At 40.3% G+C, this 24,778-nt stretch overlaps 1 protein-coding gene across 1 annotated transcript in view; it reads right to left on the bottom strand.

Moving 5' to 3' along the window:
• Window positions 1-24,778, bottom strand: part of FGF12 (fibroblast growth factor 12) — a 560,445-nt gene that overhangs the window by 511,573 nt on the left and 24,094 nt on the right. The gene's annotated exons all lie outside the window — the stretch shown is intronic.

Raw genomic sequence — 24,778 nt, 5'->3', positions numbered from 1 at the left:
AAGAGTATTTTTTATCCATGAAATGAGTAAATCCAGATGATTCACCTCCCTGTGTCTCCTTAGCATGAGGAGGTGTCCTCATCATTGATTTACTCTCTACGGGTTACATGTCTGTACCAGCAGGTTGCCTTGAGGAATCCCAGAAAGGGGACAACAACAAAGAAGCCTCTGGTGTTAGCAAGAAAAGTGCAAACACTATTACACAGAATTACAACAGATCTCCTATGTTCATGAAGGCTACACCAAGAGACGTTTCCAAATCACCCAGTCCTCAACTCCAACTCATTCCACTGTCAGTGCAGGGTATTTTATAACTAGGTGTTCTCACTAAGTCATCACTCTGACATGCAGCTTTGCAGCCCTGAGCATTCACATCCACACTGAAGATTGTTGGTACCCTATCTCATTTCATCCCTAGAATGACCCAAGTGGTGGTTATTGTCCTCATGACAAATTATTACATGCCACAGACTGTGGTCAGTTGCTTTATAAATAATCAAAACACTATGAATTCTAGAAATGCTGATGCAAAAAATCTGGCCAATGTAATCCACAGAAGGAAGAGGTTCAGCATTTGCGATGCACATTTAGAAACTATACAATCCATCCATATTTCATTATTCATTGGTGAACACTTATTACATCCAATACATTATGTAAAAACAAAATGATAAATAAATGACTGTGAATAGTATGTTAGTTAGAAATCTTGAGTCTGGAGACCTAGCAAGAGGGCCACTCTGTGATTAAAAGACAGTTACTAATCTCTGGGTATCCATTTTCTTCAACAGTGCAAAAGGGGACAGTGCATGGTAGATTTTGTAATCCCTAAATTGCTTTCCACTGCTAAAAATGTCAGTGCTACTAGTAATTTTAAAAAAATGCAGTTAGATGGATAAAAGTCCCTGTTAAATAAGGATTCTTCAGTCTGTAAATCCTCAGAGATGCAAATGTTCATTCAAGGAAAGGACCTAAGCTTTTATTCAGCATTAGGTGAGGTACAAGATTTTAATACAGGTGTGCTTTTTTCCTAAAAGAGAGAAAAATGAACTCTGAAGAAAGGGAGAGAGTGGTATGTTCGAGCCTTATGCATAAATGCAGAGGACAGAAGCCTACTGAGGTTTGCAGTTACAGTCAGAGAAAGGGAGTAGAGAAATATACAACAAAGACTTTGGAGGAAGATGGTAACCTTTCTTAAGCTTTACAGCCTTCCCATGTTTTTATTCTTTCTGTCACCATCTGTCTACCAGTGTGATCAGTGTTTTTGTCATCAAAATGGACAGGGCCTGAGTACTTGTCTTTAGGAGCAGACAGGAGAGGCTGAGCTAGAGAAACTGGTATCACCCTGTAGTCAATCCCAGAGATAGAGTAAGTGGTGGTGGGCAGTGGGGGTGGGTGGGAATCAGGTGAGTGACCGAAGCCTGTGGACAGCCTTAGTACTGGCAGGGATGGAACAGTTCCCGGGACAGAGCATCATCAGCACCCACCTGGGCTGGACAATGGCCCATGACATTGATTATGTGAATAGGCATGGATGTGTAGAGCTCATATTCAGACAGTTTTTCTGTCCTTTAAAGTGAGCAAAGGAAAAAGTTTCTAACCTTTTTTTAAGTGAGAGTATGTAAGAACCCAAGATTTAAGATCATCTATATAGTGACATGTATGATAAACCAATAATTCTTGCATTCATTATTTTCTAAGGTGATCATACAATTTATTATACAAACTCAGGCACTTCTGGGTCTAGAAGGAGATGCTATTGATTATCACCCTAAGACAAAAGGTATGAACAGGGACATATGTAGTCTATAAAGTTCTTTGCTCATTACCTACCATTTCACCTGATTCATTTGAAGGGGACAGAATGGAGGTTTTTATGCCTATTTTATAGATGAGGAATCTGATGTTCAGAGAGGCAAAGTGTTTTGCCCAAGACACATAGATAGTAAGCTTACAATACTCAAAAATTAATGATAAAGTAAAATAGATAAAATTCTGATAAAGTATGCATACACATACATAACACTAAAAAATAAAGAGTCCAAAGGTCATATGTGCATATAAAAATAGGTTACTAAAATGTGTGAAATTCAGCCTTCCTCAAAAGGAACTACTTTGCAAGGCACTCAAGAATGGCTAAGCAGATCAGTGAGAACAATCTAGGTGTGTGCAGTGTGGCTCACCATTCACATTGATTGTGAAGACTTGGTGAGATCCAGCAGTGTGTATCTCCCATGCTCCCAAAGGGTCCCAAACCCAAGACACCACCTCTGGTGGTCAGGCCCCTCAGGCTGACATATCCTAGGTAATACCAGATGAGAGGTTACACTATTGACAAGTCCTGTTCATGTGAGGAGTTAGAGGATAATGAAGACACCCATCATACATATACAAAACTAGAAGCTCACAAGTATTCTTGACAGTTCAAATAAAAGCATGAATCAGTTCTCTGTCCCCTGTTGTGGTAGGTGTTTGGAATTCTCCATTGGGCCAGTCCCTGAAACAGCTCACACCACTATAAGCCTGAAGAGTAAGCATGATGCTATTAACCAACATAAGACTTCCTAGACAGAACAGGAGACCTTTGGAGAAAGAGGTGCAGAGTCCTAGAAGACTAGAGATGAAAGAAATCTGAGATAACAGCAAGCCCTCTATTGCCAGAATGGAAAGAGGCCTCAGAATCTATGAGTCTAAGTCAAATTGCAAATTAGAGGCAGAGCTGGCTTCAGGCTTTCATGGTACACAGTTCTCTCAAGTAACTGTGCATGGGACTGAATTAGAGTGGATTCATTATATGTGCCTGTGAGGTGCATCATATTTCTCAAAAAAATTTGTATGTTGAAATCTTAACACCCAGTACCCTAAAATATAACGATATTTGGAGATAGGGTATTTACAAAGGTAAGTCAAGTTAAAATGAAGCCATGAAGATGGGCCCTAATCCTCTATGATGGGTATCCTTATAAAAAGGGGAAATTTGAAGACAGACATGTATGCTGGGAAATCACCATGTGAAGATGAAGAGAGAGACTGAGAGAGGCTTTCTCCCACCAAGGAATGACAAGGAAGCAAGCTATAAAAAACCTGGGGGGAAGGCATGGAAAAGATTTTCCCTCAGAAAGAACCAACCCTGCTGACACCTTGACCTTGGGATTTCTAGCCTCCAGAACTATGAAATGATCAATTTCTGTTGATCAAATCACTCAGTTTGTTGTACTTTGTTTGAACAGCCCTAGAAAACTAGTGCAATGGGTTTGGGACAGACACAGAGTTTCTCCAGTGTGTAATCAGTCCCTGGTCTGCAGTCTGGATTTGCTTATTCTGTAGTGATAGGCTGTTTTTCTGGCCCCAACCCAAATATGTGCCACAGAGACGGCTTGACTTTGGACATGATGAAAAGTCCATTACTCTGACACAGACATTAAGGTGGCAGGCAGGAGCACCTGGGTGGCCCAGTCAGTTAAGCATCTGACTTTGGCTCAGGTCATATCTCATAACTCATGAGTTTGAGCTTTATATTGGACTCTGTGCAGACAGCTCAGAGCCTGGAGCCTGCTTTGGATTCTGTGTCTCCCTCTATCTCTGCCCCTCCCCCACTTGTTCTCTCTCTCTCTTTCTCTGTCTCTCTCTCAAAATTAAAATAAACATTAAAAAATTACAAAAAGAAAGAAGGCATGCCAAACAGTGGCCTCACTCCTTCCTCACCTTTCCAACTGTGACCCTCTAGATAATCAGCACAAAATCTCCTCAGTTCCCACTGAGAGTTGACTGAGCCCAGTTCTACAGGCAAACCTGAGTCCAGCATTTATCATAACTTGTGAACTTCTGAGTTAACATGACTTCACCCCTCTGCCCCATTCCTTATGTCACCCCTGAAGAAGGCCAGGCCAGAGAGAACTCTAGATGTTGTACCAGGTAAACTCTAGGACATGAAGTGATATATTCCAAGCTCTGGCCTAGGATGTTTCGGATATACACATAGAGAGAATCCTCTACTCTTGGACCTGTATTTCCAATTGCTTCACTATGAGTAATATTCTCTAATCATTTTACTGGCTACTTGAGTATGTAGTCTTTTTTCTTTTTCTTTCAATAGGAAAACGCAAATGACTCCAAAGAGTAGGAAGCTCTAAGTTCGGAAATTGACAAAAAGCCACTTGGTCTGTGCCAGAGCAGACCAGTAGAGATGCAATGTGACCTCACTCTTTCTTTATGTGTTTTAAGGCAAGCTGCCCCTCCCAGAGGCCTGTGGATGATGCCAAAGACAGATTCTGGCAGGTTTTCTGACTTACACTGAGGACGTCCCCTAAGTGGACTCCCTGGCAGTACAGTTCTGAATTAGGCTGCACTGGCCCATAAGCGTGGTGCAGACTGATTCAGACCTCATTCACCGAAGAGGAAACACCAGAATCATTTACAGATTAAGTCCTAACACTACATTCTTGACCAATATGAAATCATTCTACTGCGCCAGCTAGGCCTACTGTCGAAATGCTTTCTAGGTCTACCCTACCAAGAGTAAGACATCCTAAGAATATCTACGCTAGAGCTCCTTCTTCTGGGTGTGCTGTATACAAGTTGCTATCTCAATACTTAACGACGAAATCGTAACTAACATCTACTAGGCCCTTACTAGGTGCCAGGCTAAGTGCCTCAAATGGTTTTCCTCTATTGTGTGCTAATCTTCACAACTCTGTGAGGTACATGCTTTGATTTTTCCCACTTTACAGATGAAGGAACTGAGACAGAGACAGACTGGTAAAGTAAATCGCTCAAATTTACGGAGCTGGTGAACAGCAGGTGTAGAAGGTAGAGCCACTCTGGCTGCAGAGCTCACACTTTTCACCACCACCCTAGCTTGCTTGTCACCCTGGTAGCCCCGACTGTAGCTGTATCTTCCCCTCTGTGAGCTTTCTGAGGTCTGGAACTACTCCTCTCTCTGCCTTGTCCTCTTGTCACCTGCATTCAATGATTGATGTGGGGTGACTCATCTGTGTCCCCACACCCCAATCAAGAAACCCCGTCTCCCTGTACTTAACTTTCTCAGTTCCTCTTAGATCATTTAACAGTGTTCTGCCTTACGGTTGTTGGCAAATCTTAAACCTCCGTCTTTTCCTCCCAGTTCATATATGTGCAAAATTCATAGCAGAGCCATGCTTGAAATTTCCCCAAAGCCCACTATATGTCCTTGAGTTTAGTAAGATTTTCTCCATAGATACACGAAATGAATGAAAACAGGGTCAGGTCCATGGCATGATACAGACTCCAGGGCCTTCCTGAAAGCCAATGCAGTTTCAGCTTCCTATATCCACTATAACAGGACTTTTGACACTGCTCACAGGGGATGAGGAGGACCTGGAATTCACTTAAGAGCCCTGGTTCTTAAACTCAAGTATGCTTGAGAATCCTCCTGGAGGGCTTACTGAAACACAGGCTGCTGGGTCTCACCCTAGAGTTTCTGATTCAGGAGGTCTAGGCTGGGGTCTGAAATATGCACTCTTAATAAGTTCCAGGGTGAGGCTAATGTGGCAGGATTGGGGCCCACGCTTTTGAAAAGCACTGTTCTAGAGCTCCGCTTTGGAGAGTAATAAGTATTTTAAGTAAAAAGGAAATAAGTAGATATGTAAGAAGCATCCCAGTGGAGTAAGGTTGTATGTGGCAGAAATACAGGAAGCATGGCAGGTCAGGCTCGCACGGCGAATGTGAGCATCTGCTGAGGCTGGAGTGTGAGATGTGCAAAGTGGGGTGTGGGAAGATAAGCAGTAGACTTGGACTTGACCCAAAAGATAAACAGTTCAGCTCAATCTTTAGATCATAAAGAGATTTGGATTTACCTTCTCATTCAGGAAAGCCCTAACCCTCATCAACCCCATATACCTTGGACCACCACACCCCGGGATCAAAACTAAAGGCCAAACATCTTATTGTTCTAAAGCTTCTAAACCATGACAGATGATTTGTGTGGCTTCTCCATACAGCTGAACAGGCAGTGGGGCTTTGGAGGTAGAAGGTTAGTGGGTCCTCCAGCTCAGGAAGAAGAATTACTTCCTGAACTGGAGGAGCATAAAACTCTCTGTCTCATTCCCTTCACCATCAGGTGCACTTGTGCTAGTAAAACACCATATTTTAAAAGATGGAAATAACAGAAGCAAACCTTTCCTTTGGCTCCCGTGTTAGCAAAAGATTTCCATACTGTGGGCTTCTTCTGTCAATAGAAAAAAAAAAATAGGTTGCCCCATGTGTTCTATTCCATCATTGCTAAGAAAGCAGTTTTTAGAAGGCAGAAACAGAGATATGGCAGGGGAGGGATTTCATAGGGCCTTCAGCAACATCTGGAAATAAGCATCACTGCTCCGAATCTTTTGAACAAATAATTGGAGGGAGGGGGGAATGATTAGAAGAGTTTCGCCACATCCAGGCGTAAAACAAAGTGGAAAGAGCGATGCCAGCTACAGAAGGACATGGTACAAAAGGAACAGGAGACTCCACCCAGGGCCCAGGTTGAAAGAGGTAAGGGAGCTGGAGGGGCTACAAACTCAAATGGACTCAGGCGAGGATGCAGGTTGGGAGGTGGGGTAGAAAGGAAAGTGAAGAAGAGGATTATTGCAGGGGTGATTCAGGTCATTACATGGAGAGAGTCAAAGAGGTTAGACTGTGAGGTGAGCTCTGGTGCAGACAGAAGAAAAGCCAACAACTGAAAAGACCAGTGATTGCACAGCAGGAAGCCCAACAGGGGACGTGAGAGGCATCTGAACAGCCCATCCAGACAAGCTCAGGTTCGCAATGTGACTTCCTTCCCTCTCTTTAACCCTAGCTTCTATATTTATAAATGAATGGAATCTTTTAACTTTTCTCGGAGGGTCTCCTAGCTCTCAAGTACATGAGGAGATGCATTCTTGCATCCATTCAGTCTACAAAAAAAAAAAAGGCACCCACAATTTGCCAGGTATTTCCATGCTAGAGCCATAATAATAATATAAAAAGTGACCCTATCTTTAAGGACCAGACTCATGAGCCACCAGGATCACACAACAGGAAGACTTAGAGTCTGCCCTAAATTAGGCCTAATAATTTATTTACACAAAGATATTTAATGAGGCCCTGGTGCTGGGCCCAGCTGACCAAGTCCTCAAGTAGATCTGCTGTGTAATAATGTAGTCAGCTCAGGAATGCTCTTCAAACATTTCATTCATTCATCCAGTGCCATTCCTGAGTGTATGCCACTGAGCTCAATACAAACCAGACCATAGAATCTGTGTTTTGTTGTAAATCATAGAGGCGAGAAGGGCACTGTCAGAAGACGGGCAGTGAGGTGTCCATTTCAGGAGACAAGGTAAGGAGTAATGAATGTCTGAACTGAGACAGTAGAACCAGAGGGACACCATGATTTAAACTAGAGATAAGAGGGGCGCCTGGGTGGCTCAGTCAGTTAGGTGTCTGACTTCAGCTCTGGTCATGATCTCACGGTTCATGGGTTCGAGCCCCACATCGAGCCTGGAACCTGCTCTGGATTCTGCCTCCCTCTCTCTCTGCCCACCCCTGCTTGAGCTCCATCTCTGTCTCTCAAAAATGAATAAATGTTAAAAAAATTATTATTAAAAACTGTAATATATTAAAATTAATATATAATAAAATATTATTAAAATATTTTAATAAACTAGGGCTAAGAAAGGGGTGCTTGGGGTCAGTGGGGGCAGGGGCTCCTGACGATGACCCTAAGTTTCCCATAGATTGTGGCCCCATTTGGCAAGTTGAGAAAATGGGCAGGGGAGTGATCAGGGAGAAAATGAGAAACTCCATCAGAGCCAGTAAAATTTGAGGTGCTTTGGGTCTGAAGTTGGGGAGAAAACTCTGGACTAGAGACATACAAGTCACAAGAATACAGGAGGCACTGGAGACTAGGAGCAGATGACATCTTCAAGAGAGAAGGGCTAAATAGAGGTCTCCATTCCCCTTGTCCCTTCCCCCCAAAATACAAGGTCTAGCAGCAGAGGGCTCCTACTTTTAAAAGTTGCTCCTTGACCAAAAAGATTTAGAAAGGAAAAAAGAAGGTTCATGAAGAAGGAAAAATGTCAGCTAGCTGGAAGGCATGTTTTTGTTTTTCTTTTTCTTTTCTTTCCCAAGCATTATACAAATCCTCCTTTTAGCTTAAGCAAGTAACTAAAGGGATACAGGGAGCAATGGTCACTACCTACTGGCTCACCATACAAGCTCCTTGGCATCATAAATATCATTTAGTCAGCCCCATCCCTAAGCCTAGAAAAGGAAGAAGAGGGGCATGGCTAGGGTTATGATATGACGATCTCAGGTTTTCTTTACATTTCTTTTGATTTGTAACAGGGGGGAAAAAATCTCAGAATGTTTCATAGACATTCTAACAGTCCCAGCATGTGATGCTATTCCTGTCCCCACTCTTTTTATAAAAATGGAGGGGTTAAGACAGTGGGAAATAAGACTGTTTCCCCCTCATCCTCTCATGAGCTGATCAAGAGTCAGAACAAAGCCAAAAGCCAAGGTCTTGATTTTTTTTTTATAGAACAAGGTTTCGCTAGGTCAGGAGAAATGGTAACACACACCCCAAGCTTTATGTTTCAGTAACTCCTCCAGCAATGGTCTAGAAAGCCCTTCATGAACCAGGTGGCAGCCTGGAGCAAGCAAGGTGAACAGCAGACGTCCGACATCCTCTACTATGAGCTCCTTAACACACACGTGTTTGAGTGCACACAAACATGTGTGTTTTCTCTTCCCCACCTCCCTCCAACCCCTTCCCTTTTTTTTTTTTCCTCACATAAATGTAGATCTTGTAAGGCATTGTCCACCCTGGTTTCAAATCTCTGGCCCTGAGACAAGAAAACCCAAACCTGGTCCGATTTCAGTTCCACCTCTAATGTCTACTAGTTACAGTCTTGGATGATGTCCTTCACCTCAGGACTTGTTTCCTCATCTCTCAAGGGAGAGGTTGGGACTAACTCAGCTCTAAGTTTCATTCTTCCCTCAATAATAGATGAGGTTCCACTGACTAAGACTTATTTCATCTAAAACATAATGTTCTGGAAATTAGGGTATTGTATGATAAAGAATGGGTCTGGTCTTTGCCCTGGGTTCCTGTCATGGAGGTGCTAAACCCCTGGAATTTTCCAAATGATAAGAATGCCTTTGTTATTCATGGTGGGCCCTTGAACTACACCTGAGTATAAGCTAAGGCAATAACTCATGACTGGAGCTGGCTGTTCCAGAAAGACCAACTAAGTGATTAGAGGGTTAGGACTTTGAGGTACAGTTCAAGAGGAGAGGGAAGCTGGAGAATAAGTCATTCATATCAATCATGCCTCAGTAATGAAAACCTAATTAAAAACTCTGGACACTTAGGCTCAGGTAAGCCTCTTCACTGGAGAACACACCAATATGTCAGGAGGGTGGCATTTCTGATCCTACAGAAAGACTGCCAGGAAGCTCCATGTTTGGGATCCTCTCAGACCTAGTCTTATGAGTCTCTTCATTTGCTCCTGATTTAGATCCTTTATAATAAAGCTATAAGCCAAACAGCAATGCTTTCCTAAATTCTGTGAGTTGTTCTAGCAAATTATCTAAATCTGAAAGGTGTCATGGGAAGACCCTCTGAATTTGTAACCAGTTGGTTAGAAGTGAAGGTGTCCCGGGGAACCCCAAGACAGTCTTGTTGGAGACTATGCCCTAACCTGTGGAATGGATGTGAACTGCAGGCGGTTAGCATCAGAAATTGCAGTGTTGCTTGTGATACACCTGTTGGACAATAATTATAATCTGCATATGTCCTTAGACAAATGAATAGACCCCACACACCCACAGTGATCTCTGACATACAGTTGGTGCTGTGCTCTGGCAGCAGCAGATCCTAAGTGTTACATGATCACAAGAGATCAGCTGCTGCCATCCTCTTATAACATCATGGTGATCTTGGTGTGATGGATGACATGAAAACTTCTTCGAGATGTCAAAGAGGACACATTTAGCTGCACTAGCACCTCCTAACAGGGCTTTAAAAAGAAACGGTCCCCTGCTATATTAAGCAGCTGTTACAAAGTTTGAAAAAAAATTCTAGGGGGTAGCAGCCATCATTTAGGAGTTGACTAAAGCCCTGCCTAATACATCATCTCTTTAACCACTACTCTGTGGGGCTTATTTTTATCATTCTCAAGCAGTTCAAATGTTGGCCATCCATAAAATTCATTTCTTTTTTTCCTTCCTACAGGCACAAGGGACAGAATTGAAATCACTGATACAACTGAGCCAAAATAAATTTCAGAGTATCTTTTTGTTCTAAGGCAAACTCAATCCCTAAGCTCCTGTGTGCAGTTATAAACATCAATTAATTTATCACCACTAGAAGCAAAAAGGAGAGAATCTGGCATTCTTTTTGGAAAGGTCAAACTAAGTTCTAGAGCCATTTTCATCATCCATGACTATTAAAGACCACAATCCTACCTCAGTGGTTGTGTCCCTCCCAAATTCAAGTGTTGAAGCCCTAACCCCCAATGGCATGGTATTTGGAGATAGGGTTTAGGCAGGTAATTGGGTTTAGATAAAAACATGAAAGTGGGGCCCTCATGATGGGATTAGTGCCCTTGAAGAAGACAGACAGACTGCTACCTGCTCCCTGTCCCACTCCACATATCTCTTTATCTCTCATGCTGTTGCACCAAGGAAAGGCCATGTGGCTGTGTAGTGAAAAGGTGGTAATCCACAAGCCAGAAAGCAAGACCTCACAGGAACCAAACCTTGCTAGCACCTTGATCTCGGACTTCCCAGCCTCCAGAACTATGAGAAATAAATGTTTGTTATTTAAGCCACTCAATCTATGGTATTCGGTTACGGCAGCCTAAGCTTACTAAGACAGCAATATTCAAATTGTGTGTTCTATGAGTCACCTTGGGGGTGATTGCTCTCTAGGCAACATCTTGGGATCCTCACCCTGAGATTCTGAATTAGTAGGTCCAAGTTGAGTCCGATAAATCTGCATGATTCAAGCTTTCCAGGAAATCCTAACACAGGTGATCTGCAGAAACACCAAGGAACCCTTTGGATTGCTTCTCCCCATAGGTCACCACTGGCACGGCACAGCACATCCTGTCCACAGCTGACTGTGTTCATGGAGCTAAAATGGAAACCTACATCAGACCACCAGCTCTGTGGTATATAATGTCGGTGAGAAGTGAGTAATCATCACGGGTGATATGTTATAAAAACTGATCAAAGACTCCTCGACTCTGCCCCATGCCAATCAAGACCAACTGATCGTGGTTTGTTTTTTCATTTAGAAAAAGGTCAAGCAGCTGCCTGTTTGCTTTTTTCTCTCCAGGGCCATTTTAGGAAGTTCATCTGCTCTAAACAGCTGCTCACAAGCAGAATTGATCCTTGCAGAAAAATGACTGTAGGACCCCACTCCAGAGGTGACATATGTTAAACTATTTTCCACTTTTTGCTTTCCTTTGATGGAAAAGAAAATATGAATAGTAGCTTCTTCTTTCAATAATTAAAAATTAAGGTAAAAAAGTATTTTGACAAATCACATTCCCATAACGTGTTACATTTATGATGCCCTTTTTTTTAGTCATTATCATGAAGCGTGCTGGGCCCATGACATACCTTTATAAAGCACTTTTAACAGGAATCAAAGAACTCAACTCCCTTATGCATTCAACATTTTGTAATTTAAAAAGTTCACATATCTTTCATGGTCTCCATGATGATTCTTGGAACAGACAAGGTATATAATATTATCCCAGGTTAGATAGTGTTAAACCTGGACACAAATGAGGGGTATGGCCTGGGTTCAAATCTCAGCTCTTCTACTTAACTTGCTATGTGGCCTCAGGTAACTTAACCTGTTGTGACTCAGTTTCCTCATCTACAAAATGAAGATAATAGGGCCCGTCTCACAGTATTGTTATTAACAAACTAATTATTTCTAAAGTGTCTGCCTCATAGTAAATACTATGTGTGTGTGCGTGTGTGTGTGTGTGTGTGTGTGTGAAAGTGTGTGAAATAAAATTAAATTCAATGAGCACTGAGCATTTGAGTATTCACAACATGTCAGGTCCTGAATGAGGATGTGGACATAGGAGATTTAAGCCATAGTCTCTGACCTCAAGGAGCTCTGAGAGGAGTGTTGAGAGGGAAACAGAAGATTCTGCAAACATAAGACAACTTCTTTGGTACCATGAGACAACAGCCAGAGCAAAATGGACTGGGGGAATGGAAGGGAAGGAGATAGGGGCAGGTATTAATTACTACAGGGCACAGTACTAGAGGAAGAGCAGGAATTTGCCAAGTAAACTGGAGGGATATGACAGGGAACAGTAGGTGCTCAGGACAAGGGTGCAATATGTGTGAGCAATAACAGTACTGCCATATCTTTAGTGTTTGTTACATATACAAAAACTACTGTATTTAATAGTTTATCTGCATTTTACTGGAACCTGACAATAATACTTCAAGGTTGGCCCCACTATGATGGCTTTAGAAATGAAGAACTTAAAGCTTAGAAAGGCTTATAATCTATTTTTCTAGAACATACCATAAGTGGCAGAACCCATCTGTCTCCAAGACTGGAGCTGCACAGGCTGTTTTCAGGGGCCCCTGAGTCCTGGAGGCAAGTCTGTGGCACAATCAGATTTTGTGAAGAAAGTAGAGGAAAGAGCTAGAAAGAGGTGGGGGGTAAAGAGAATGACTTTTGATGGGCTGAGTTTGTTTTTAAATAGGATAGACTTGAGCACGTTGATAAGCTGAGAAGTCAGCAGAAAGAGAGGATGAAAAACCAGAGACACAGGAAGGTGCCAACACAGCATCCCAAAAGACACAGGTGACAGGACCCAGGGTAAAGGTTGATAAGCTTAGAATGAAGAGTCAACTTTTGTTCTGAGCAAGGAGGAGGGAATAAAGGCACAGGTAGAGGCAAGTTCATATATGATGAAAGGGGTGGGAAAGTTGGGATCAGACCACAACATAGGCCTATATGACCTTAGGAAAGTCACCGGAGTTAATGGAAGATGCCCCTGCCCCTCCCTCTCCCCACAGTGAAGGATCCAGGGTGACCCCACCATTGTCCTTCACCACCTTATGCCCCAGGTACTCTGAACATGATGCAGCTGTTTACTAAAATATTAACTTACATCTGTTCTTCTCCTTTTCCTTTGCTATTTGAAGTAGGTCACTTAAAGTAGTATTTCCTTGACTCAGGGATTTTTTCTGGTGAGGAAAACAGAAGCTATCTGAAGGTCTTAGCTCTTGGAAAAGAATGAAATCATTGAGGAGACTATGAATTGGGTCTCCTTAGAACATCTAGATGGGGAGAGGGGATGATGTTCCCTCAGGACTAAAGACATTTGGAGGAGAGTGCTGATGCGGAAGCAGGATAGAGGCAAAGAGCAGTACTCTGGGGAGCAGAACCCGAGACAAGAAGATCTCTTGATAGCAATAAAGATGTGCATGCCTCAGGCATGGCAAGTCCTCCATAACAGTGGTCAATGACCACAAACGCTCTGGGGCTCATCAGACCCAGGTAAGGCCCTTGATTCCGTCTGGAAAAGGCAATAAGACCCGATAATGAATTACCACCAGGCATGGAGCATCAAAGTCCAATTTAGGCTGATTTAATTGGAAGAAGAGAAAGGCAGATTTCTTTTGCATCTGAGTTAGTAGGTAACAAGCCACATTCAATACACTGTTCATTTGCTGTTCCAAATACAAACCTGCATTTTCTTCTTGTCTCTGCTCACCCTGTGACCTTCCCTACTCTGGAGATTCTGAATGCCCGGTGCCTGCCTTCTGTCCAGAAAGAACACAAATGCCCCCTCCTGGATTGAGCCTTTATTCTTTGAGTGGGAAGAGGAATGTCGCTTTGTCTCCCATTATAGTTTATCCTATTACATATATGTGTATTCCATTAATCTGCAGGCCCTGAGAGGATCTCATTCATCACTGAGTCCTTCCTACCACCTACTACAATTGAACTTTATGCACACATAGTAGGTTCACAGGAGGTAAATCATTTGTCACTGAAAAAATTAACTAACAAAATATGAAGATTCAATTTGAGATTAGTAAGCTTCAATTACTTAAAGAATTATAGCTCAGGATCTATGAATCACCTTTAAAATTCTGTTAGAATTTTTCTTCACTCAGAACATGATTCGTATAGATAAAGCACTGTTTACCCACTAGACTCAGTTTTACCTATCAGGTCAATATGTCAGCAAAGAATAAAGTACTCACTTTTTAAGTGTCATCTAAGTGACATCTAAACATAGTGTTTTTTTTAAGTTTATTTTATTTATTTTGAGAGACAGAGCACACAGGGGGAGGGGCAAAGAGGAAGGAGATAAAGCATCTCAAGCAGGCTCCACACTGTCAGCACAGAGACTAACATGGGCTTGAGGGCACGAACCATGAGATCATGACCTGACATGAAATCAAGAGCCTGATACTTAACCGACTGAGCCACCCAAGCACCCCCTAAGCATAATTTTATATCCTTCAAACGGGAATGCTAACATTTTCAAAACTGTAGTAAACCCTGAAAAATGGTGGCTGGGAATCTCTCTGCAGACACAATTGAACATTATTTTTTTTAATTTTTAAAATATTCATTTATTTTTGAGAGAGTGAGCATGCAAGCAGGGGTGGGGGGAGCAGAGAGAGGGAAGAGAGAGAGAAAGCCCAATATGGGGCTTGAACCCACAAATCATGAAGTCATGACCTGAGCCAAAGTCAGACGCTCAACCAACTAAGCCACCCAGGTGCCCCAACATAAGAGAACTCCATACACATATTTTTCTGTGCTACTAAACCAAGCATCATCTGTTGTCTTATAACCATGGGCAAGAGCGGAAAATCCCATTTGCACTCATCAGAATCTCCCAGCTGTGTTCCCTTCATTGTCTTGCTCCAAGTTTTACCCCTTTCTTTTAATGAAGCTGGCAAGTTTTTGCAGAGAAGCCCAGTGCAAGTGACTGATGCCAGCATTTCTTATCAGATTCACTCATTATTGGCTCCACGTGGGCAATGCTGCAGAGCTTTCCAAGGTGTTTGAATTTCTGGAACCAACAAGCAGACAAGGAAGGGGCCCAAGACAGCTGGTGAAGAAAATAAGAGAAGGTGATAGTCCAGGCTCAGGAAAGAAGGGTTGCTTTTCTTTCAAAAGCTAGCACATCAAGGGTAAGTCACAAAGGGATCATGGTGTGAGAAGAAGTGACTGCAGTTGGGACCCTGCTGGATCAGGAGCCATAAAGCCTGACCATGAGTTCAACTTCCCTATCGCTCAAGTGGGTGACCTTGCCTCAGTCACCCAACCATGCTGATCTTCCATTTCCTTACTGTAATGAGGAGAAATGATTGTCCTAGGTAACTTATAACAACACTTCTTCAACTTTACAGGGCTAAGGGGCTTAGTAAACGCAAATTCTAGCTCAGTAGGTCTGGGTGGGGCATTTCTACCAAGCTCCTGGGTGACACAGATCTGCTGGTTTGTAGAATTCATTTTGATAACAAGGCCATATAGATTATGGAGGAGACTGAATGAGGCAAGGGAAAGGGAAATACTATTTAAAGTGCCATGTATTAAAGAAAGCTATTATGATTAGCAATAATAGGAATAGGTGCTTTCTGTGGGTCTACTTCAGTACAGCATTTCCTAGAGTTGTTTCCCCCAAAGATCTGAACCTGTTTTTAAGGGCTTCTCTCCCCTTTCCTACCTCTCAGTTTATTCTCAGTGCAGTTGGTTCCAGCCCGAGGGCTGTCTTCTCCCACTGACAGAGCAGTGGGATTAGGTTTTTCCAGAAGGCAGCAGGCTTATGCCATGATTTAGCAATGCAATGAATTCCCAAAGGTTACTATGTGTGTGTGTGTGTGTGTGTGTGTGTGTGTTGAAGGAGCCTGAGGAACCTTGTGGAAAACAAGCTCTTTTAAAAATGAAACAGGCTCTGGATCTCCAGCAGTTTCTCCAGAGGTATCCATTGGATTCACGTTGCTTTTAGAAACAGGTGCACACAGGATTTCACCCCTTGCGAACTCGTTTACATTTCTGTCTCCTCCATTAGCAATGTGAGGCTCTTGCCATATCAGAAGAGATGTTTATATTTTCTAAGGGGAAATTATTGGTACTGTCCCAAATTTCTGGGATACAAGGGCATTCACAGGTCAATGCCCATCTCAAAATTCCAGAGCATTCATTGTTAACCCTACAGACCCAACTGTTAATTGTCTGAAGGAACTAGTTATGGCAGAAAGCACTTCATGCAAAGGAAAGGGTGGATCGAATTGTCTAGGGGGTGTTATCTTGTGCATCTGAGATTTAGACTGTGATGGAATCCACTAGTCAGGAGAAATGGGGCATGAGGATGAAGATGTACGTTGGCCTCACCAAACCTCACCTCCAGCACTCTCTCTTTCACTGACCCCACAGATTTCCTTACTGCTCAGCAAACCTGCCAGGCACATTCCCACCTCCAGAGGATTTGTATTTGTTGTTCCTTTGCTTGCATGGCTTTATTCCTTACCTAATTCAGGTCCTTGTCCAAATGTCACCTCTTCGTTCAGGCCTTCCATGACCCACTTAATCAAAATTCAAAATAAACCCTTCAATGTCTCCTAGCATTTCTCTACCCATATTTCCTGCTTTTTTTTTCATGGTACTTTTTAATATCTGACATTAAATGTTTTACTCATTTGGTAGTTTCTCCCCTATCACAAAAGACAAACCTCATGAATCAGGAAATTCTGTTGGTTTTCTTCACTTTTCTCTGTAGACCAGTGCTTAGCATATTATAGGTCTCAAGAACAACTGGCAAATGAATAAATAAATCTTTTAATCAATTACCTAATTAATTAGTAATGGGGTTTCTAAAGTATTGAATCTCAGGCAATGCAGTTGCTCATCACAACAATATATATGAAGGAGAGCAGTTCAAGATGGCAGCATAGGAAGACGCTGAACTCCCCTCTGCCCATGGACATACCATATCTACAACCACATACAGAACAATTCCTTCTCAAAAAGACCTGAAAACTACCTGAATAGCTCCTCTACAACAAAGGATAAAATGGCCACATCAAGACCACTAGGAGAGGCAGAGACATGGTCTTGCCAAAAAACTTCCTGTCATGGTGACCCATAATCAGGATGTTTCTCACAAATACAAAGTTTCTCCCTGAGGAGCAAGAGGTTCATGACCCACATCATGCACTCCAACCCTTGGGACATGCACCAGGGAGACAAGCCCCCAGAATATCTGGCTTTGAAAACCAACAGGGCTTGTGTCCAGAAGACTCAAAGGACTGTAGAGAACTGAGATTCTGCTCTTAAAGGGTTTACACACAGGCTCACTTACCCCAGGACCCAGCACAGAGGCAACAGTTATAAAAGAGCCTGGACCATATGTGAAGGAGATTCATTTGCTGATCTTAAAGAATCTGCCAGAGGGGCAGGGACCCACTGGCACTCTTCTCAGGGACAGAGATGCTGCTGGGCACCATTTTTGCACTCTCTACCTTGCTCATGCCGGTGAAGGCATGTTGCATTGCTAAAGCTTGTGGGCATGCCCCATCCCTGTGCTTTCCCGTTCCCCTACTGGTAGATGGCCCCCAGCTCTTCTGTTGCCTCACTAAAGCCTGTAGACATGCACAGTCCACACAGGGGACAGCCCTTGAGCACCTGGCTCTGGTGGCCAGGGAGGGCTGAGTTTCTGGGCCCCATGGAACTGAAACAATCAGAGAGATAGTTCTTGGCAGGCTACCACACCCAGGCACCATACAGACAGCCGACTGAAACATACTCCCAGTCCTCCTACGCAAAAGGCCTATTTACTTGGCCTGGAGCATCAGCCTAAGGGGCAAGTTTCAGGTTTGCCACATATCCAGAGGGAATGTAGGGAATGTAGACCAAGAGGATGCCATCTTTGCACTCTTCCTTAATTGTGCTGTATCTTGCCAGTGCCTACCAGAGAAGAGCTTATACACTTGTCTGAAGCCCTGATTTTTATAACTGTCAACAAGAAGACACCTCAATATTGCCTGGTCTAGAGGCCAGTCTACTTTACGATTGTGCTCCTATAGGACGGTATATATTTACATATTTTAAAAGCTGCTGTCTAAGGGTCCAGCTTCCAATCAGCTTAAAACTACATGCTGGCTGAGATCTCTCCCTTTGGAACACTGACAGATGTTGGCACACCTTCTACAACTAGGACCTATTAAAAATATATCAGGTGACTTAGACATTCACAAAAGTTTAAGGGACAACCAACAACTAGGGCAAGTTTGAAAACTAGAGTTCATCTCCTACACAAAGCGACTCCTATAAGACTGGAGGTAGCTGTTTTTGCCTAATACATGGAAGCAAACGCATGGAGTCAAGAAAAACGAAGAACCAGAAATATGTTCCAAAAAAAGAACAAGCTCACACACTGGCCGGGGGGGGGGGGGGGGGGGGGGAGGTACATTAAGGAAACAGAGATAAGGAATTTACCTGAAAAAGAGTTCAAAGTAATGGTCATAAAGATGCTTACCAAACTCAGGACAAGAATGGATGAACACAGTAAAAATGTCAACAAAAAGATAGAAAATATAAGAAAGTACCAAACAGGCGTCACAGAGATGAACAATACAATAGCTGAAATGAAAAATACACTGGAGGCATTCAACAGTAGACTAGATGAAGCAGAAAAAAGGATCTGTGATCTGGAAGACAAGGGCAGTAGAACTCACCCAAACAGAGCAACAAAAAGAAAAAAGAATTTTAAAAAGTGAAGATAACTTAAGGGACCTATGAAACATCAAATAGAATAACATTCACATTGTAGGGATTCCAGATGGAGAAAAGAGAAAGGGGTAGAAAACTATTTGAAGAAATAATGGCTGAAAACTTTCCTAACCTGAGGAAGGAAACTGACATCCAGATTCAGGACACCCAGAGAGTTCCAAATAAAAATATCCCAAATGTCCACACCAAAACGCACAACTAAAATGGGAAAAGTTAAAGAGAGAATCTTAAAAGCAGCAAGAAAATCAATTTGTTATATACAAGGGAACTCCCATATGATTATCACCAGATTTTTTAGCAGAAACTTTTGCAGGTCAGAAATGGGTAGGATGATAAAATCAAAGTGCTAAAAAGGAAAACTTCCAATCAAGAATATTCTACTCAACAAGGTTATCATTCAGAATTGAAAGACTGATAGTTTCCCACAAAACAAAAGCTAAAGGAGTTCATCACCACTAAACTGGCCTTACAAAAAAATGTTAAAGAGACTCTTTTAAGCTGAAAAGAAAGGACACTAATTAGAAACAAGAATACATGTGAAAGTAAAAATCTTGCTGGTAAAGGTAAAAATACAGTAAAAGTAGTGGATTAATCACTTAAAAAGCTAATATGAAAGTTAAAAGAGATAAATAGTAAAAATAACTCTAATAATTAGTTAAGGGATAAACAAAAAGCTGTAAAATGTGACATGAAAAACAGAAACATGCAGTGGATAAAAATGTGGAGTTTTTAAAATGTGCTGAAACTTAATTTGTTAATAAATAAATATTTATTTTTTTATTTATTTATTATATGTTGTTATATGTGAGTCAGTCAGTAACCACAAAGCAAAAACCTACATACACAAAAGATAATGAGAGGGGCGCCTTGGTGGCTCAGCTGGTTAAGCATCTGACTCCTGGTTCTGGCTCAGGTCACAAACTCACGGTTTGTGAGTTCAAGCCCCACATCAGGCTCTGCACTGTTAGTGCTTGGGATTCTCTCCCTTTCCCTCCTCTCCAGACCTTCCCCACTCACTCTCTCTGTCTCTCAAAATAAAAAAAAACTTTTAAAAAGACAAAATAATGAGAAAGGAATCTAAGCATCACACTAAAGAAAGTCATCAAACTACAGGGGAAAAAAAACAAGAGAGGAAGAAAAGAACAGAGAGGAGCCAAAAACAACCAGAAAACAATGAACGAAAAGGCAATAAGTACATATCTATCATTAATTACTTAAATGTAAATGGACTAAAGTCTCCAATCAAAAGAGATAGAATGGCTAAATGGATAAAAGAAAAAAGGCAAGACCCATCTATATGCTGCCTACAAGAGACTCACTTCAGATGTAAGGACACACACAGACTGAAAATGAAGGGATAGAAAAAGATGTTTCATGCAAATGGGAATCAAAAGAAAACTGGGGTAGCTATACTTACAGCAGACAAAATAGACTTGAAAACAAAGACTGTAAAATAAAAAATAAAAGATAAAGATGGACATTATATAATGATAACATTTGTAAGAAGATATAACATTTGTAAATATATACCCAAGATAAGAGCACCTACATATATAAATCAATTAATAGAACAAAATGGAAAAATTGTCAGCAATACAATTATAATAGGGGATTTTAATACTGCACTTGCAACAAAGGATAGACCATCCATACAGAAATCAGTAAGGAAACACTGGCCTTGAACAACACATTAGATTAGATGGATCTAACAGACATATACAAAATATTCAATCCAAAAGCAGCAAAATACACATTCTTCTCAAGTGCACAAGGGACATTCTCCAGGATAGAACATATATTAGACCACAAAATAAGTCTCAATAAATTTAAAAGCATTAAAATCATATCAAGCATCTTTTCTAACCACAATAATATGAAACTAGAAATCAATTATAAGAAGAAAACTGGAAAAATCACAAACGTGGAAATTCAACAACATACTACTAAACAATTGATGAGTCAACAAAGCAATCCAAGGATAAATTTAAAATATATATAATTTGAGACAAATGCAAATGGAAATACAAACATACCATCAGCAGTTCTAAAAGGGAATTTCATAGAGATACAGGCCTACCTCAAGAAATAAGAAAAATCTCAAATAAACAACCTGACTTTACAATCTGTTCCTAAGAGAACAATGAACAAATGAAGCCATAGTTAGTAGAAGGAAGGAAATAAGAATATGAGGTCATAAATAAATAGAATGAAACTAAAAAGAATAGGAAAGATCAATGAAAGTAAGAGCTAGTTCTTGAAAAGACAAAATTGGCAAAGCTTTAGCTACACTAGGAGAAAAAAGAGAGGAGCCTCAAATAAATAAATCAGAAATGAAAAAGGAGACACTACAATTCATACCAAAAAACACAAAGGAACACAAGACACTACTATGAGCAATTATATGCAAACTTATTGGACAACTTAAAAGAAAGGGATAAATTCCTAGAAACATATAATCTTCCAGAACTGAATTATGAAGAAATAGAAAACCTGAATGAACTGATTACTAGTGAGGAGATTTAGCAAACTGAATTCAACAATACATTACAAGGATCATATACCATGATCAAGTGGAATTTATTCCAGAGATGTAAAAATCATTCAACATCTATAAATCAATGTAATATTATCACATAAACAAAAAAAGGATAAAAATCATATCATTATCTCAATAGATGCAGAATAAATTTTTGACAAGATTCAACATGCATTTATGATAAAAAACTCTCAGTAAAAGTGGGTATAGAGAAATCAGAACATAAAAAAGTCCGTATATTACAAACCCACAACCAGCATCATACTGAACAGTGAAAAGCTGAAAGCCTTTCCTCTATCATCAGGAACAAGACAAGAATGCCCACCCTCACCACTTCTATTTAACATAGTATTGGAAGTCCTAGCCATAGTAATTAAGCAAGAAAAAGAAACTGGAAAAAAAGAAGTAAAACTGTTATTATATATGGACATGATATTATATATAGAAAACCCTAAAGACTCCACACAAAGCTGTAAAAACTAATAAATTCAGTAAAGCTGCAGAGTACGCAAACAACATTTTTACAAAAAGAAGAGAGGGAAACAAAACCTCAAGAGACTCTTAATGATAGAGACCAAACTGAGGGTTGGTGGATGGAGGTGGATGGGAGATGGGCTAGATGGGTGATGGATACTAAAGAAGGTATTTGTGATGAGCACTGGGTGTTATATGTAAACTCTGAATCCCTGAAATCTACTACTGAAACCAATATTGCATTGTATGTTAACTAAAATTTAAATTTAAAAAATGTTGTATTTCTATATACTAACTATAAAATATCAGAAAAACAAATTAAGAAAATAATCTCATTTACAATTGTATCAAAAAGAATAATACACGTAGGAATAAGTTTGACTAAGGAGGAGAAAGATCTGTACACTGAACACTACAACAATAATGAAAGAAATTGAAGAAGACACAAATAAATGAGAAGACATTCCATGCTCATGAATTGGAGGAATTAATATTGTTAAGATGTCCATAATACCCAAAGCAATCTATAGATTCAACGCAATCCCTATCAAAATTCCAATGACATTTTTCACCAAACAACAGAGCAAACAATTCTAAAACAATTCTAAAATTTCCATGAAACCACAGAGCATCCTGAACAGCCAAAGAAATCATGAGAAAAAAGAACAAAGCTGGAAGCATTATGCTCTCTGATTTCAAACTATATTACAAAGCCATAGTAATCGAAATAGTATGGTATTGGCATAAAAACAGGCACACAGATCGATGGAACAGAACAAAAAGCCCAAAAATAAACCCATGCTATATATGGTCAACTGATTTATGACAAAGGAGGCAAGAATATACAATGGGGAAAGGACAGTCTCTTCAAGAAATGGTGGTGGGAAAACTAGACAGTCACATGCAAAAAAAAAAAAAAAGAAAATAGATTAGTATCTTACACCATATACAAAAATTAACTCAAAATGGATTAAAGACTTCAATGTAAAACCTGAAATCATAAAGCTGCTAGAAGAAAACACAGACAGTAAACTCCTTGACATCAATCTTGGCAATTATTATTTTTTGGATCTGACTCCAAAAGCAAAGGCAACAAAAATAAAAATAAACAAGTAGAACTATATCAAATTAAAAAAAAACTTCACAGGAAAGGAAACCATCAGCAAAATGAAAAGGCACCCTACTGAACGGGAGAAATATTTGCATAATTTGCAAATAATATGTCAAATAAGGGGTTATTATCCAAAATATGTAAATAACACATACAATTCAATAACAAAAACACAATCTACTTAAAAATTAGGCAGAGGATCTAAATAGTTTTCCCAAAGAAGATATACAGATGTCTGACAGACACATGAAAAGATGCTCAAAATCATTAATCACCAGGGAAATACAAATCAAAACCAAAATGAGCTATCACCTCACATCTCTTAGAATGGCTATTATCAAAAAGACAAGAAATAGCAAACGTTGGTAAGAATGTAGAGAAAGGAGAACCTTCGTGTACTGTTGGTGGGACTGTAAATTGGTACAGCCACTATGGAAAACAATATAGAGGTTCCTCAAAAAACTAAAAATAAAACTACCATATGATCCAGCAATTCCACTTCTGGGTATTCATCCAAAGAAATTGAAAACACTAATTCAAAAGGATATCTGTACCCCTATGTTCACACAGCATTATTTACAATAGCCAAAATATGGAAACAACCTAAATGTAATGGATGAATACATAAAGAAAATGTAGTATATGTACACAATAGAATGCTACTCAGCCATTAAAAAAAAAAAAGAATGAAATCTTGCCATTTGTGGCAACATGGAATGACCCTGAGGGTATTAAGCTGAGTGAAATAATCAGACAGAAAAAAAAACAAATACTATATGATTCCACTTACATGTGAAGTCTAAAAAACAAAACAAAACAAAATTCATTGATACAGAGAAGAGATTCATAGTGGCCAGAGAGGAGGAAGGTTGAAGGGTGGGTGAAATGAACAAAAGGGGTCAAGAGGTACAAGCCTCCAGTTATAAAAGAAATAAGTCATGGGGATGTAATTTACAGCATGGTGACTGTACAATAATACTGTATTGCATATCTGAAAGTTGCTAAGAGAGTAAATCTTGAAAGTTTTGATCACAAGAAAAAAATTGTAACTTGTATGGAAAATGGTAATTAAACATCTTGTGGGGATCATTTCACAGTGCGTACAACTATCAAATCATTATGTTGTTCACCTGAAACTTATATAAATGGTATATGTCATTTATGTCTTAATAAAAAAAAACTATATGTGGATTTTTCTAATAAAATTGTTCACTTTAAAATTTAGTGTTCTGGACTGGGAGATAAACAAAGCTTGTATATCTAAATTCAGTTTATGCTCTGCAGCTATACAGATACATAAACTTATATAGTCCTCTTTCCTAGATTCAGTCTCCACTGCAAAATATAGGAATTACACCAGATTCTTAAGTGTTTTCCAAACACCAACCTTCTGTAATAATAAAAGTAAAAATAGCAGTGCTTTCATACACAGCAATAATAGCAAAAATATACTATTAGCTGTTGTTATCCTTGAAGGCCATAAAGGTTTACTAAACATAGACTTTGGCTCCAATAGAGCTTACTTACTACCAAGAGCAAGGATAGAAGAGACAAAAATTAATGAGAAGTTGAATATTAATCCACAAGATAGATTAGTTTCCTACATTGAGCATGAATGATGAATTCTAATATTCCTGCCAGCTCTATAATTTACCTTTGATTCTCTGAAGATTTGAAAGGGTTAGATACTTGCCAAAGACGATCAAATATCAACAGAGACCTCATCACTTTTTTTTCATCTTCTCGCAAAAGGTGATGGTCATTCCCACTTTACAAAGAGAAACCACACACACTACTGAGAAGACCTGAGTTGTGGTCACCAGCTCCCCGGCCTCTCAGAGGCCTATCATACTGCTCTCAG

The sequence above is a fragment of the Felis catus genome, chromosome C2, assembly GCF_018350175.1.
Source record: "Felis catus isolate Fca126 chromosome C2, F.catus_Fca126_mat1.0, whole genome shotgun sequence".
In the NCBI taxonomy this organism is placed as follows: domain Eukaryota; kingdom Metazoa; phylum Chordata; class Mammalia; order Carnivora; family Felidae; genus Felis; species Felis catus.
This window is presented reverse-complemented; position numbering and strand designations above follow the sequence as displayed.